We start from the raw sequence: 12,745 nt of genomic DNA, 5'->3' as shown, positions 1-12,745 counted from the left end.
CGGGTTTTACCCCCAGGCCATTCCCAGGATCGGATCCGGGCCGGGTTTTACCCCCAGGCCATTCCCAGGATCGGATCCGGGCCGGGTTTTACCCCCAGGCTATTCCCGGGATCGGATCCGGGCCGGGTTTTACCCCCAGGCCATTCCCGGAACGGATCCGGGCGGGGTTTTACCCCCAGGCCATTCCCGGGATCGGATCCGGGCCGGGTTTTACCACCAGTCCATTCCCGGGCTCGGATCCAGGACGGGTTTTACCCCCAGGCCATTCCCGGGATCGGATCCGGGCCGGGTTTTACCCCCAGGCCATTCCCGGGATCGGATCCGGGCCGGGTTTTACCCCCAGTCCATTCCCGGGATCGGATCCGGGCAGGGTTTTACCCCCAGGCCATTCCCGGGATCGGATCCGGGCAGGGTTTTACACCCAGGCCATTCCCACAGCGGATCCGGGCCGGGTTTTACCCCCAGGCCATTCCCAGGATCGGATCCGGGCCGGGTTTTACCCCCAGGCCATTCCCGGGATCGGATCCTGGCCGGGTTTTACCCCCAGTCCATTCCCGGGATCGGATCCGGGCCGGGTTTTACCCCCAGGCCATTCCCAGGGCGGATCTGGGCTGGGTTTTACCCCCAGGCCATTCCCGGGATCGGATCCGGGCCGGGTTTTACCCCCAGGCCATTCCCGGGATCGGATCCGGGCAGGGTTTTACCCCCAGGCCATTCCCGGGATCGGATCCGGGCTGGGTTTTACCCCCAGTCCATTCCCGGGATCGGATCCGGGCCGGGTTTTACCCCCAGTCCATTCCCGGGATCGGATCCGGGCCGGGTTTTACCCCCAGGCCATTCCCAGGATCGGTTCCGGGCCGGGTTTTACACCCAGGCCATTCCCAGGGCGGATCCGGGCCGGGTTTTACCCCCAGGCCATTCCCGGGATCGGATCCGGGCCGGGTTTTACCCCCAGGCCATTCCCGGGATCGGATCCGGGCCAGGTTTTACCCCCAGGCCATTCCCAGGATCGGATCCGGGCCGGATTTTACCCCCAGGCTATTCCCGGGATCGGATCCGGGCCGGGTTTTACCCCCAGGCCATTCCCGGGATCGGATCCGGGCCGGGTTTTACCCCCAGGCCATTCCCAGGATCAGATCCGGGCCGGGTTTTACCCCCAGGCCATTCCCGGGATCGGATCCGGGCCGGGTTTTACCCCCAGGCCATTCCCAGGATCGGATCCGGGCCGGGTTTTACCCCCAGGCCATTCCCAGGATCAGATCCGGGCCGGGTTTTACCCCCAGGCCATTCCCGGGATCGGATCCGGACCAGGTTTTACCCCCAGGCCATTCCCGGGATCGGATCCGGGCCGGGTTTTACCCCCAATCCATTCCCGGGATCGGATCCGGGCCGGGTTTTACCCCCAGGCCATTCCCAGGATCGGTTCCGGGCCGGGTTTTACCCCCAGGCCATTCCCAGGGCGGATCCGGGCCGGGTTTTACCCCCAGGCCATTCCCGGGATCGGATCCGGGCTGGGTTTTACCCCCAGGCCATTCCCGGGATCAGATCCGGGCCGGGTTTTACCCCCAGGCCATTCCCAGGATCGGATCCGGGCCGGGTTTTACCCCCAGGCCATTCCCGGGATCAGATCCGGGCCGGGTTTTACCCCCAGGCCATTCCCAGGATCGGATCCGGGCCGGGTTTTACCCCCAGGCCATTCCCGGGATCGGATACGGGCCGGGTTTTACCCCCAGTCCATTCCCGGGATCGGATCCGGGCAGGGTTTTACCCCCAGGCCATTCCCGGGATCGGATCCGGGCCGGGTTTTACCCCCAGGCCATTCCCAGGATCGGATCCGGGCCGGGTTTTACCCCCAGGCCATTCCCAGGATCGGATCCGGGCCGGGTTTTACCCCCAGCCCATTCCCGGGATCGGATCCGGGCCGGGTTTTACCCCCAGGCCATTCCCGGGATCGGATCCAGGCCGGGTTTTACCCCCAGTCCATTCCCGGGATTGGATCCGGGCCGGGTTTTACCCCCAGGCCATTCCCGGGATCGGATCCGGGCCGGGTTTTACCCCCAGCCCATTCCCAGGATCGGATCCGGGCCGGGTTTTACCCCCAGGTCATTCCCGGGATCGGATCCGGGCCGGGTTTTACCCCCAGGCCATTCCCAGGGCGGATCCGGGCCGGGTTTTACCCCCAGGCCATTCCCGGGATCGGATCCGGGCCGGGTTTTACCCCCAGGCCATTCCCGGGATCGGATCCGGGCCGGGTTTTACCCCCAGGCCATTCCCGGGATCGGATCCGGACCGGGTTTTACCCCCAGGCCATTCCCAGGGCGGATCCGGGCCGGGTTTTACCCCCAGGCCATTCCCGGGATCGGATCCGGGCCGGGTTTTACCCCCAGGCCATTCCCAGGATCAGATCCGGGCCGGGTTTTACCCCCAGGCCATTCCCGGGATCGGATCCGGGCTGGGTTTTACCCCCAGGCCATTCCCAGGGCGGATCCGGGCCGGGTTTTACCCCCAGGCCATTCCCGGGATCGGATCCGGGCCGGGTTTTACCCCCAGGCTATTCCCGGGATCAGATCCGGGCCGGGTTTTACCCCCAGGCCATTCCCGGGATCGGATCCGGGCCGGGTTTTACCCCCAGGCCATTCCCAGGGCGGATCCGGGCCGGGTTTTACCCCCAGGCCATTCTCGGAATCGGATCCGGGCAGGGTTTTACCCCCAGGCCATTCCCAGGATCGGATCCAGGCCGGGTTTTACCCCCAGGCCATTCCCGGGATCGGATCCGGGCCGGGTTTAACCCCCAGGCCATTCCCAGGGCGGATCCGGGCCGGGTTTTACCCCCAGGCCATTCCCAGGGCGGATCCGGGCCGGGTTTTACCCCCAGGCCATTCCCGGGATCGGATCCGGGCCGGGTTTTACCCCCAGGCCATTCCCAGGATCGGATCCGGGCAGGGTTTTACCCCCAGGCCATTCCCGGGATCGGATCCGGGCCGGGTTTTACCCCCAGGCCATTCCCAGGGCGGATCCGGGCCAGGTTTTACCCCCAGGCCATTCCCGGGATCGGATCCGGGCCGGGTTTTACCCCCAGGCCATTCCCAGGGCGGATCCGGGCCGGGTTTTACCCCCAGACCATTCCCGGGATCGGATCCGGGCCGGGTTTTACCCCCAGGCCATTCCCGGGATCGGATCCGGGCCGGGTTTTACCCCCAGGCCATTCCCGGGATCGGATCCGGGCCGGGTTTTACCCCCAGGCCATTCCCGGGATCGGATCCGGGCCGGGTTTTACCCCCAGGCCATTCCCGGGATCGGATCCGGGCCGGGTTTTACCCCCAGGCCATTCCCAGGGCGGATCCGGGCCGGGTTTTACGCCCAGGCCATTCCCGGGATCGGATCCGGGCCGGGTTTTACCCCCAGGCCATTCCCAGGATCGGATCCAGGCCGGGTTTTACCCCCAGGCCATTCCCGGGATCGGATCCGGGCAGGGTTTTACCCCCAGGCCATTCCCGGGATCGGATCCCGGCCAGGTTTTACCCCCAGGCCATTCCCAGGATCGGATCCGGGCCGGGTTTTACCCCCAGGCCATTCCCGGGATCGGATCCGGGCCGGGTTTTACCCCCAGGCCATTCCCAGGGCGGATCCGGGCTGGGTTTTACCCCCAGGCCGTTCCCGGGATCGGATCCGGCCTGGTTTTACCCCCAGGCCATTCCCAGGATCGGATCCGGGCCGGGTTTTACCCCCAGTCCATTCCCGGGTTCGGATCCGGGCCGGGTTTTACCCCCAGGCCATTCCCAGGGCGGATCCGGGCCGGGTTTTACCCCCAGGCCATTCCCAGGGCGGATCCAGGCCGGGTTTTACCCCCAGGCCATTCCCGGGATCGGATCCGGGCTGGGTTTTACCCCCAGCCCATTCCCGGGATCGGATCCGGGCAGGGTTTTACCCCCAGGCCATTCCCGGGATCGGATCCGGGCCGGGTTTTACCCCCAGGCCATTCCCAGGGCGGATCCGGGCCGGGTTTTACCCCCAGGCCATTCCCGGGATCGGATCCGGCCTGGTTTTACCCCCAGGCCATTCCCAGGATCGGATCCGGGCCGGGTTTTACCCCCAGTCCATTCCCGGGTTCGGATCCGGGCCGGGTTTTACCCCCAGGCCATTCCCAGGGCGGATCCGGGCCGGGTTTTACCCCCAGGCCATTCCGAGGGCGGATCCAGGCCGGGTTTTACCCCCAGGCCATTCCCGGGATCGGATCCGGGCCGGGTTTTACCCCCAGGCCATTCCCGGGATCGGATCCGGGCCGGGTTTTACCCCCAGGCCATTCCCGGGATCGGATCCGGGCCGGGTTTTACCCCCAGGCCATTCCCAGGATCGGATCCGGGCCGGGTTTTACCCCCAGGCCATTCCCAGGATCGGATCCGGGCCGGGTTTTACCCCCAGGCCATTCCCAGGATCGGATCCGGGCCGGGTTTTACCCCCAGGCCATTCCCAGGGCGGATCCCGGCCGGGTTTTACCCCCAGTCCATTCCCAGGGCAGATCTGGGCCGGGTTTTACCCCCAGGCCATTCCCAGGATCGGATCCCGGCCAGGTTTTACCCCCAGCCCATTCCCAGGATCGGATCCGGGCCGGGTTTTACCCCCAGGCCATTCCCGGGATCGGATCCGGGCCGGGTTTTACCCCCAGGCCATTCCCAGGGCGGATCCGGGCCAGGTTTTACCCCAAGGCCATTCCCGGGATCGGATCCGGGCCGGGTTTTACCCCCAGCCCATTCCCAGGGCGGATCCGTGCAGGGTTTTACCCCCAGGCCATTCCCGGGATCGGATCCGGGCCGGGTTTTACCCCCAGGCCATTCCCAGGATCGGATCCGGGCAGGGTTTTACCCCCAGTCCATTCCCAGGGCGGATCCGGGCCGGGTTTTACCCCCAGGCTATTCCCGGGATCGGATCCGGGCAGGGTTTTACCCCCAGGCCATTCCCGGGATCGGATCCGGGCTGGGTTTTACCCCCAGGCCATTCCCAGGGCGGATCCAGGCCGGGTTTTACCCCCAGGCCATTCCCAGGATCGGATCCGGGCCGGGTTTTACCCCCAGTCCATTCCCGGGATCGGATCCGGGCCGGGTTTTACCCCCAGACCATTCCCGGGATCGGATCCGGGCCGGGTTTTACCCCCAGGCCATTCCCAGGATCGGATCCGGGCCGGGTTTTACCCCCAGGCCATTCCCAGGATCGGATCCGGGCCGGGTTTTACCCCCAGTCCATTCCCGGGATCGGATCCGGGCCGGGTTTTACCCCCAGGCCATTCCCAGGATCGGATCCGGGCCGGGTTTTACCCCCAGACCATTCCCGGGATCGGATCCGGGCCGGGTTTTACCCCCAGGCCATTCTCGGAATCGGATCCGGGCCGGGTTTTACCCCCAGGCCATTCCCAGGATCGGATCCAGGCCGGGTTTTACCCCCAGGCCATTCCCAGGATCGGATCCAGGCCGGGTTTTACCCCCAGGCCATTCCCAGGATCGGATCCGGGCTGGGTTTTACCCCCAGGCCATTCCCGGGATCGGATCCGGGCTGGGTTTTACCCCCAGGCCATTCCCGGGATCGGATCCGGGCCGGGTTTTACCCCCAGGCCATTCCCGGGATCGGATCCGGGCCGGGTTTTACCCCCAGGCCATTCCCAGGATCGGATCCGGGCAGGGTTTTACCCCCAGGCCATTCCCGGGATCGGATCCGGGCCGGGTTTTACCCCCAGGCCATTCCCAGGGCGGATCCGGGCCGGGTTTTACCCCCAGGCCATTCCCAGGGCGGATCCGGGCCGGGTTTTACCCCCAGGCCATTCCCGGGATCAGATCCGGGCAGGGTTTTACCCCCAGGCCATTCCCAGGGCGGATCCGGGCCGGGTTTTACCCCCAGGCCATTCCCAGGATCGGATCCGGGTCGGGTTTTACCCCCAGGCCATTCCCGGGATCGGATCCGGGCCGGGTTTTACCCCCAGGCCATTCCCAGGATCGGATCCAGGACGGGTTTTACCCCCAGGCCATTCCCAGGATCGGATCCGGGCCGGGTTTTACCCCCAGGCCATTCCCGGGATCTTATCCGGGCCGGGTTTTACCCCCAGGCCATTCCCAGGATCGGATCCGGGCCGGGTTTTACCCCCAGGCCATTCCCGGGATCGGATCCGGGCCGGGTTTTACCCCCAGGCCATTCCCGGGATCGGATCCGGGCCGGGTTTTACCCCCAGGCCATTCCCGGGATCGGATCCGGGCCGGGTTTTACCCCCAGGCCATTCCCAGGGCGGATCCGGGCCGGGTTTTACCCCCAGGCCATTCCCGGGATCGGATCCGGGCAGGGTTTTACCCCCAGGCCATTCCCGGGATCGGATCCGGGCTGGGTTTTACTCCCAGGCCATTCCCAGGGCGGATCCGGGCCGGGTTTTACCCCCAGGCCATTCCCGGGATCGGATCCGGGCTGGGTTTTACCCCCAGGCCATTCCCGGGGCGGATCCGGGCCGGGTTTTACCCCCAGGCCATTCCCAGGGCGGATCCGGGCCGGGTTTTACCCCCAGGCCATTCCCGGGATCGGATCCGGGCCGGGTTTTACCCCCAGGCCATTCCCGGGATCGGATCCAGGACGGGTTTTACCCCCAGGCCATTCCCAGGATCGGATCCGGGCAGGGTTTTACCCCCAGGCCATTCCCGGGATCGGATCCGGGCCGGGTTTTACCCCCAGGCCATTCCCAGGATCGGATCCGGGCCGGGTTTTACCCCCAGGCCATTCCCGGGATCGGATCTGGGCCGGGTTTTACCCCCAGGCCATTCCCAGGGCGGATCCGGGCCGGGTTTTACCCCCAGGCCATTCCCAGGATCGGATCCGGGCCGGGTTTTACCCCCAGGCCATTCCCAGGGCGGATCCGGGCCGGGTTTTACCCCCAGGCCATTCCCGGGATCGGATCCGGGCCGGGTTTTACCCCCAGGCCATTCCCGGGATCGGATCCGGGCCGGGTTTTACCCCCAGGCCATTCCCGGGATCGGATCCGGGCCAGGTTTTACCCCCAGTCCATTCCCAGGGCGGATCCGGGCAGGGTTTTACCCCCAGGCCATTCCCAGGATCGGATCCGGGCAGGGTTTTACCCCCAGGCCATTCCCGGGATCGGATCCGGGCCGGGTTTTACCCCCAGGCCATTCCCAGGATCGGATCCGGGCCGGGTTTTACCCCCAGGCCATTCCCAGGATCGGATCCGGGCCGGGTTTTACCCCCAGGCCATTCCCGGGATCGGATCCGGGCCGGGTTTTACCCCCAGGCCATTCCCAGGATCGGATCCGGGCCGGGTTTTACCCCCAGGCCATTCCCAGGATCGGATCCGGGCCGGGTTTTACCCCCAGTCCATTCCCAGGATCGGATCCGGGCCGGGTTTTACCCCCAGGCCATTCCCAGGATCGGATCCGGGCCGGGTTTTACCCCCAGGCCATTCCCGGGATCGGATCCGGGCCGGGTTTTACCCCCAGGCCATTCCCGGGTTCGGATCCGGGCCGGGTTTTACCCCCAGGCCATTCCCGGGATCGGATCCGGGCCGGGTTTTACCCCCAGGCCATTCCCGGGTTCGGATCCGGGCCGGGTTTTACCCCCAGGCCATTCCCGGGATCGGATCCGGGCCGGGTTTTACCCCCAGGCCATTCCCGGGATCGGATCCGGGCCGGGTTTTACCCCCAGGCCATTCTCGGAATCGGATCCGGGCCGGGTTTTACCCCCAGGCCATTCCCAGGATCGGATCCAGGCCGGGTTTTACCCCCAGGCCATTCCCGGGATCGGATCCGGGCTGGGTTTTACCCCCAGGCCATTCCCGGGATCGGATCCGGGCCGGGTTTTACCCCCAGGCCATTCCCGGGATCGGATCCGGGCCGGGTTTTACCCCCAGGCCATTCCCGGGATCGGATCCGGGCCGGGTTTTACCCCCAGGCCATTCCCGGGATCGGATCCGGGCCGGGTTTTACCCCCAGGCCATTCCCGGGATCGGATCCAGGCAGGGTTTTACCCCCAGGCCATTCCCGGGATCGGATCCGGGCTGGGTTTTACCCCCAGGCCATTCCCAGGATCGGATCCGGGCTGGGTTTTACCCCCAGGCCATTCCCAGGGCGGATCCGGGCCGGGTTTTACCCCCAGGCCATTCCCGGGATCGGATCCGGGCAGGGTTTTACCCCCAGGCCATTCCCAGGGCGGATCCGGGCCGGGTTTTACCCCCAGGCCATTCCCAGGGCGGATCCGGGCCGGGTTTTACCCCCAGGCCATTCCCAGGATCGGATCCAGGACGGGTTTTACCCCCAGGCCATTCCCAGGATCGGATCCGGGCAGGGTTTTACCCCCAGGCTATTCTCGGAATCGGATCCGGGCCGGGTTTTACCCCCAGGCCATTCCCAGGATCGGATCCAGGCCGGGTTTTACCCCCAGGCCATTCCCGGGATCGGATCCGGGCCGGGTTTTACCCCCAGGCCATTCCCGGGATCGGATCCGGGCCGGGTTTTACCCCCAGCCCATTCCCAGGATCGGATCCGGGCAGGGTTTTACCCCCAGGCCATTCCCGGGATCGGATCCGGGCCGGGTTTTACCCCCAGGCCATTCCCAGGGCGGATCCGGGCCAGGTTTTACCCCCAGACCATTCCCAGGATCGGATCCGGGCCGGGTTTTACACCCAGGCCATTCCCGGGATCGGATCCGGGCAGGGTTTTACACCCAGGCCATTCCCGGGATCGGATCCGGGCCGGGTTTTACCCCCAGGCCATTCCCAGGGCGGATCCGGGCCGGGTTTTACCCCCAGGCCATTCCCGGGATTGGATCCGGGCCGGGTTTTACCCCCAGGCCATTCCCGGGATCGGATCCGGGCCGGGTTTTACCCCCAGTCCATTCCCAGGGCGGATCCGGGCCGGGTTTTACCCCCAGGCCATTCCCAGGATCGGATCCGGGCAGGGTTTTACCCCCAGGCCATTCCCGGGATCGGATCCGGGCCGGGTTTTACCCCCAGTCCATTCCCAGGATCGGATCCGGGCCGGGTTTTACCCCCAGGCCATTCCCAGGATCGGATCCGGGCTGGGTTTTACCCCCAGGCCATTCCCAGGATTGGATCCGGGCCAGGTTTTACCCCCAGTCCATTCCCAGGATCGGATCCGGGCCGGGTTTTACCCCCAGGCCATTCCCAGGGCGGATCCGGGCCGGGTTTTACCCCCAGGCCATTCCCGGGATCGGATCCGGGCCAGGTTTTACCCCCAGGCCATTCCCGGGATCGGATCCGGGCCGGGTTTTACCCCCAGGCCATTCCCAGGGCGGATCCGGGCCAGGTTTTACCCCCAGGCCATTCCCGGGATCGGATCCGGGCCGGGTTTTACCCCCAGGCCATTCCCAGGGCAGATCCGGGCCGGGTTTTACCCCCAGGCCATTCCCAGGATCGGATCCCGGCCAGGTTTTACCCCCAGCCCATTCCCAGGATCGGATCCGGGCCGGGTTTTACCCCCAGGCCATTCCCGGGATCGGATCCGGGCCGGGTTTTACCCCCAGGCCATTCCCAGGGCGGATCCGGGCCAGGTTTTACCCCCAGGCCATTCCCGGGATCGGATCCGGGCCGGGTTTTACCCCCAGCCCATTCCCAGGGCGGATCCGTGCAGGGTTTTACCCCCAGGCCATTCCCGGGATCGGATCCGGGCCGGGTTTTACCCCCAGTCCATTCCCAGGGCGGATCCGGGCCGGGTTTTACCCCCAGGCTATTCCCGGGATCGGATCCGGGCAGGGTTTTACCCCCAGGCCATTCCCGGGATCGGATCCGGGCTGGGTTTTACCCCCAGGCCATTCCCAGGGCGGATCCGGGCCGGGTTTTACCCCCAGGCCATTCCCAGGATCGGATCCGGGCCGGGTTTTACCCCCAGTCCATTCCCGGGATCGGATCCGGGCCGGGTTTTACCCCCAGACCATTCCCGGGATCGGATCCGGGCCGGGTTTTACCCCCAGGCCATTCCCGGGATCGGATCCGGGCCGGGTTTTACCCCCAGGCCATTCCCGGGATCGGATCCGGGCCGGGTTTTACCCCCAGGCCATTCCCGGGATCGGATCCGGGCCGGGTTTTACCCCCAGGCCATTCCCGGGATCGGATCCGGGCCGGGTTTTACCCCCAGGCCATTCCCAGGATCGGATCCGGGCCGGGTTTTACCCCCAGGCCATTCCCAGGGCGGATCCAGGCCGGGTTTTACCCCCAGGCCATTCCCAGGGCGGATCCAGGCCGGGTTTTACCCCCAGGCCATTCCCGGGATCGGATCCGGGCCGGGTTTTACCCCCAGGCCATTCCCAGGATCGGATCCGGGCCGGGTTTTACCCCCAGTCCATTCCCGGGATCGGATCCGGGCCGGGTTTTACCCCCAGGCCATTCCCAGGGCGGATCCGGGCCGGGTTTTACCCCCAGGCCATTCCCAGGATCGGATCCAGGACGGGTTTTACCCCCAGCCCATTCCCAGGATCGGATCCGGGCCGGGTTTTACCCCCAGGCCATTCTCGGAATCGGATCCAGGCCGGGTTTTACCCCCAGGCCATTCCCAGGATCGGATCCAGGCCGGGTTTTACCCCCAGGCCATTCCCGGGATCGGATCCGGGCCGGGTTTTACCCCCAGGCCATTCCCAGGGCAGATCCGGGCAGGGTTTTACCCCCAGGCCATTCCCGGGATCGGATCCGGGCCGGGTTTTACCCCCAGGCCATTCCCGGGATCGGATCCGGGCCGGGTTTTACCCCCAGGCCATTCCCGGGATCGGATCCGGGCAGGGTTTTACCCCCAGGCCATTCCCAGGGCGGATCCGGGCCGGGTTTTACCCCCAGGCCATTCCCGGGATCGGATCCGGGCCGGGTTTTACCCCCAGGCCATTCCCAGGGCGGATCCGGGCCGGGTTTTACCCCCAGGCCATTCCCAGGATCGGATCCGGGTCGGGTTTTACCCCCAGGCCATTCCCGGGATCGCATCCGGGCCGGGTTTTACCCCCAGGCCATTCCCAGGATCGGATCCGGGCCGGGTTTTACCCCCAGGCCATTCCCGGGATCGGATCCGGGCCGGGTTTTACCCCCAGGCCATTCCCGGGATCGGATCCGGGCCGGGTTTTACCCCCAGGCCATTCTCAGGATCGGACCCGGGCCAGGTTTTACCCCCAGGCCATTCCCAGGGCGGATCCGGGCCGGGTTTTACCCCCAGGCCATTCCCGGGATCGGATCCGGGCAGGGTTTTACCCCCAGGCCATTCCCGGGATCGGATCCGGGCCGGGTTTTACCCCCAGGCCATTCCCGGGATCGGATCCAGGACGGGTTTTACCCCCAGGCCATTCCCAGGATCGGATCCGGGCAGGGTTTTACCCCCAGGCCATTCCCGGGATCTTATCCGGGCCGGGTTTTACCCCCAGGCCATTCCCAGGATCGGATCCGGGCCGGGTTTTACCCCCAGGCCATTCCCAGGGCGGATCCAGGACGGGTTTTACCCCCAGGCCATTCCCAGGATCGGATCCGGGCAGGGTTTTACCCCCAGGCCATTCCCGGGATCGGATCCGGGCCGGGTTTTACCCCCAGGCCATTCCCGGGATCGGATCCGGGCCGGGTTTTACCCCCAGTCCATTCCCAGGGCGGATCCGGGCAGGGTTTTACCCCCAGGCCATTCCCAGGATCGGATCCGGGCAGGGTTTTACCCCCAGGCCATTCCCAGGATCGGATCCGGGCCGGGTTTTACCCCCAGGCCATTCCCAGGATCGGATCCGGGCCGGGTTTTACCCCCAGGCCATTCCCGGGATCGGATCCGGGCCGGGTTTTACCCCCAGGCCATTCCCGGGATCGGATCCGGGCCGGGTTTTACCCCCAGTCCATTCCCAGGGCGGATCCGGGCCGGGTTTTACCCCCAGGCCATTCCCAGGATCGGATCCGGGCCGGGTTTTACCCCCAGGCCATTCCCAGGGCGGATCCGGGCTGGGTTTTACCCCCAGGCCATTCCCAGGGCGGATCCGGGCCGGGTTTTACCCCCAGCCCATTCCCAGGATCGGATCCGGGCAGGGTTTTACCCCCAGGCCATTCCCAGGGCGGATCCGGGCCGGGTTTTACCCCCAGTCCATTCCCAGGGCGGATCCGGGCCGGGTTTTACCCCCAGGCCATTCCCAGGATCGGATCCGGGCAGGGTTTTACCCCCAGGCCATTCCCAGGATCGGATCCAGGCCGGGTTTTACCCCCAGGCCATTCCCAGGGCGGATCCGGGCCGGGTTTTACCCCCAGGCCATTCCCGGGATCGGATCCGGGCCGGGTTTTACCCCCAGGCCATTCCCAGGATCGGATCCGGGCCGGGTTTTACCCCCAGGCCATTCCCGGGTTCGGATCCGGGCCGGGTTTTACCCCCAGGCCATTCCCAGGGCGGATCCGGGCCGGGTTTTACCCCCAGGCCATTCCCAGGGCGGATCTGGGCCGGGTTTTACCCCCAGGCCATTCCCAGGGCGGATCCGGGCCGGGTTTTACCCCCAGGCCATTCCCAGGATCGGATCCGGGCCGGGTTTTACCCCCAGGCCATTCCCGGGATCGGATCCGGGCCGGGTTTTACCCCCAGGCCATTCCCAGGATCGGATCCGGGCAGGGTTTTACCCCCAGGCCATTCCCAGGGCGGATCCGGGCCGGGTTTTACCCCCAGGCCATTCCCGCGATCGGATCCGGGCCGGGTTTTACCCCCAGGCCATTCCCGGGATCGGATCCGGGCCGGGTTTTACCCCCAGGCCATTC

The sequence above is a fragment of the Phalacrocorax aristotelis genome, unplaced genomic scaffold (assembly GCF_949628215.1).
Source record: "Phalacrocorax aristotelis unplaced genomic scaffold, bGulAri2.1 scaffold_178, whole genome shotgun sequence".
NCBI classification, from domain to species: domain Eukaryota; kingdom Metazoa; phylum Chordata; class Aves; order Suliformes; family Phalacrocoracidae; genus Phalacrocorax; species Phalacrocorax aristotelis.
This window is presented reverse-complemented; position numbering follows the sequence as displayed.